This window comes from Mastomys coucha, unplaced genomic scaffold (assembly GCF_008632895.1).
Source record: "Mastomys coucha isolate ucsf_1 unplaced genomic scaffold, UCSF_Mcou_1 pScaffold21, whole genome shotgun sequence".
Classification (NCBI taxonomy): Eukaryota; Metazoa; Chordata; class Mammalia; order Rodentia; family Muridae; genus Mastomys; species Mastomys coucha.
Window position 1 is genome coordinate 63,156,543 of NW_022196904.1, and position 4,696 is coordinate 63,161,238.

The window sequence follows — 4,696 nt, forward strand, 5'->3', positions numbered from 1 at the left end:
TGTGTAAAGGTATATATGCATGTGTATATGGAGGACAGAGACCAACTTCAGATGTCATTGCCTACTGACATCCACCTTTTAGTTTTAAACTCTGTCTCCCATTGGCCTGGCACTCACTGATTTGGCCAGTCTGGCTAGCCAACGAAGCCCAGGGATCCTCCCTCTCATTCCTGTTGATACCTCCCAGTGCTGGGATTATCAACACACACCAGCAGACCTGGATTTTTTTTAACATGGCATCTGAGGCTAGAACTCAGATGCCCCTGTTTGTGAGGCAAGAACTTCATTGACTGAGTCACCTCCTTAACCCCTAGGCAGTGTATTTCTTGTGTTGTGTTTTAGGCACTTCCCTGCCTAAAGTGCCCTCAGGACATTTATCAAAGTCCAAATTCCAATACTCTGGCAAGTGTGGCCCCTCCTGAACTGACTGCACACAGCCTACCTAGTACCTTAAAGGTACATTACTCTGTCTCTATTCCATGGCTTTAGCCTTGGTATGCCTTCCCTTGGGAAGATGCTTCAAAGCCAAATAGCCCAGACTATGGCTATTGACCAAACCTTTACCAATTGTAGAGGATTTCAAGGAAGATGTTTTCAATGAGTTGGATATATAACCAATTGGTCCCCAACTGGTGTCACTGTTTGGGAAGAGTTGGAGAATCTTTATGAGGTTGAGCCTTGAAGGACAAAAAGAAAAAAAATGCCACATGCAATGAGACGGGGAATACCCTAGCCCCACTTCCAGTTTGTCCTTCCTGCTTTGTGATTAAAGAGATCTCCCTGCTTCCTGCTTCTGTTGCCATGGCTACTGCTTGCTGAGATGCCTCCCCTACCAGGATGGACTGCTAACCTTCTGGGACTGTAACCCAAAGCAAACTCTTTTCTCCATCAGTCCCCCTTGGTCATGGTGTTTTTCCATAGCGAAAGAACATGATGACTATGATGTTGAGTCTAGAGGATGCTTTCCTTTCCTGCTGCCTGGCTCGGCCTGCCTTCGGGAGCATTCTCAGGCACAGAGCTGCTCAGACTGTTTGGTCCCTGCACTAGTGGACTGTGGAACCTCATCAGTAAGATGGGATGTGAAGAAAAGACAGTCTTCAGTTATCTTGAGTGCTGACAGGAAGCACATACCAGCTCAATGACACCTTAAAGTGAGGTCAAGAGGCTGCGAGTCGAGAGACTTAGTCATCTTATGCCTCGGCTAAGTTGTTATCCTTATGTTAACCCTGCTTGACCCCATTCTCCTTATCCGTGAAAAGGGAGAATCCAAACAAGGACTGTGCAGTAGGGTTATTGCACAGTCAATGCAATAATGCCTACCAAGTGCCTAGTCAACACTAAGCGTGGAGGGAATGTTCTATTGGAGGAAAATAAACCTATTTACTTGGCAATAGTAACACTGTGGTCAGAAGTGGGCATTACCTTGTGAGGAGCCGAAGCAATCCTCAGAGAATTAAGTTGAAGCACAAAGAACTTTTGTGCAACTGATGGAAGAATGAATGGTCGCTACACTATATCACATAGGAGAATGATAATGGGGCGCTGGGGAAATGGCTCAGCAGGCAAAGTGCTTACTGTACAAGTATGAGGATCCAAGTCTAGATCTTGGATGCCCACATAAAAAATTGGGATATAGCAACAGAGGCCTGTGGTCCCAGTGGTCAACACAGGCAGAGACAAACAGATCCCAGGGGTTCACTGGTCAAGTAGTCTATTCAAACCAGGGAGCTCCATGTTAGTGAGAGAGCCCATTTCAAAAAATAATGATAGAAGGAACTTACTAGAAATTGACTTCTTGCCTCTATACATGTATGCATAAACGGACATGGCTATGTATGGTAACACAACACACATGCACGCGCACACACACAAAGGAAATAAAATAAGTAACCATCTCTGTCTTGGCTTCTTGGCTTCAGTGCAGCAACAAAACTCTAACCAAATAAGGTAACAAACAAGATGGACATAATCCTAGTCCTGAATGCACAGCAGCACCTTACTTAGCATTGGCTTTGCATGGGCTGATGCCCCTCTTCCTAGATGGCTCCTGTTCTGTTTAAGAAGAGAGTTTCAGACCCAAAGTCAGGGTATAACAGCCTCTCCTAGCATCCACAAGCCACATGATAGCAGTTATTGGTACAAAAGGGAAGGATCGCATACCACATAGACCAAAAAGAAAGTCTTTTGGCCCTGGAGAAGAACAACTTCTTCTTTATGTATTTTATATTAGCCTTTCCTCAGGCAGCATTCTCCTGAGAACAGGATGGGAAGAGGATCTTCATCTCCATGGCTGAGAGATGGTGTAAGGCAAAACTCTATGACATTGTGCCTAGAGAGTAAGAACGTCTGCTGAGAGGATCCTGCCCACCCCACTCCTCCCCCTTTCTCCTTTCTTCTTTCCACCCTTCCTCGTGGGCACCCCTTCCAGGCCTTTCAGGAATGCCTCATCCCCCTTCTCAGGTCTCCATTGCTGGCTTCCCCTTAGAGCTCCTGGGAGGCAGAGAGCTGTAACCAGACCTGGTGGACGATGGTATCAGTGGCCCCTGGTGACTGGCACTTTGACTAAAAGCCTCCTGTCCCTCCCTCACTGTGATTGAGTTTCCCTCTCCCACCCAGCCCTCAGCTCCCTCCTTTTTGAGGTAGGAGCAGAGCCAAGGGATACCTGCTGAGGTAAACCAGCCTCTGATCTGAAGTAGGCACTGTCCCTGAGCAGAGCAGGCAGCCTGGTTAGCTCTGGGCTGACGAGGAGCCTTGGTGAAAGAGATCGAAGGACACCTCTTTGGTCACTATGATTGTTGGGTAAGGGGGCTTAAGATAACACTTGGCATCACCGACAGTCTGCACTATGTCCAAGGAGACCCAGAGAGCTGGAATCTGAATGAAGGTGAATGAAGGTGGAAGGTGTTGCAATGCAGGGTGCGCTTCCTGCCATCGGAGAATGCTATGCAGAGGAGTAGGACTGCCAGAAAAGTGAGACACTGAATTTCCTCTCCCATTTTAAAAGACAAACCCCTCAGACATAGCGAAGGACTCTCCTCCATACAAGACCAACCAACAGTCAAGGAACCAGAAAGGGGAAAAGTGCAAAAGCAAGCTGACATTATATCTGTCCCTTCTTATGTCCCCAATAAGTCTCCCTGTTCTAACGTGATGCTCACTCAGTCTATAAGGACACTTTGTGAAGGAGCACAGGACAGTCATTCCACTTCATTGACAATGGCAGCTGGGACACTGTTATCCAGATTTCAATAGAAAACCTGACATTTCAGAAACCCATATGGCTTCCTTTAATTTCCTCACAATACTAAGGTTAGAGTTTATCCCTCTGCCAGGGGGAAAAGAAGGCTAGCATTTGTTGTGGTCATACTGTGGGTGTGGCCTTTCATCACCTCATAGGTGCACACATGACTTAACAGGTTAATTTTGTTTTCATCATTTACCAAAAGGTTCAAACTGGAAACCCAGGACCAGTTAGCCTCTCTCTTCCTCGGCTCACATGCTGACAAAGCTAAACCCTCTGCTGGATGTTACTTGTTGCTCTGGTTTGAGTATGAAACGTCCCCTGGTGTCTCATGGTTTGAACACTTGGTCTCCAATTGGTTAGAACCTTTGGGACATGGACCCTTGCTGAAGAAATGCATCACTGGGGACAGGATTTGAGATTTTATTTTTTATAGCTCTCTCCTCCTCATCCTCCTCCTCCTCCTCTTCTTCCTGCTCCTCCTTCTCCTCCTTCTTCTCTTCCTCCTCCTCTACCTCCTCCTCTTCCTCATCTTCCTCCTTTTCTTTTCTTCTTTTTTCTTCCTGTATGCATATGAAATGTGATCAGCCTGACTCTTGAATACTGAGGGCCTTCACCCTCTGGCTGCTGCCATGCATTCCCCATCATGATGGACTGTACACCTCTGGAACCAAATTCCAAAATAAACCCTTTCTTTCCTAATTTGTTTTTTCTCAAGGTATTTTAGCATAGCAACATACAAATAACAAAGACACTTGTTGTGGTGTGAATAAGAATGGCCCTCATAGGCTCACATATTTGAATGCTAAGTCATCAGAGAGTGGCACTACTTGAGAAGGATTAGGAGGTGTTGCCCTGTTGGAGGAATTGTGTGACTGGGGATGAGTTTTGAGGTTTCAAAAGCCCAAACTAGGCCCATAGTCTCTCTCTACCTGCTGCCTGTGGATCCAGATGTCTCTCAGCTAGTTCTCCAGCAACAGTCTATCTGTATGCCGCCATGTTTCCTACCATGATAAAACTGTATACAAGTCCCAATGCCCTTATAATATTCGCCTTGGTCATGTTGTCTCTTCACAGCAATAGAACAGTGACTAAGACTCATCCATGCTCAACATCTAGTTTCTAATAGTATTTGAAGGCACAGCATTATTGATACCTGCACCAAGCAACCCAGATAAAGTCAGTCTCTCTCCTCTTCTAGACCACATCTCTGACATACTCGTGCTATAGACTATACTCTTTTGAACTGTTTGTTTTCTTTAATAGACTATCAACAGCTGATGGTTTAGCTATACCTCACACCCTCAAGCTTATCCATCTCTCTGTCCAGCACAGGTAGAATGTTTAAAATGACATAATAAATATAGACATCCAGGCTGAGCACATCCCTTACTGGTGTTAGGCCCTGAACAATTTCAGCCCTCTACCTTCTACTGGAGATTAGACTCTTCATTT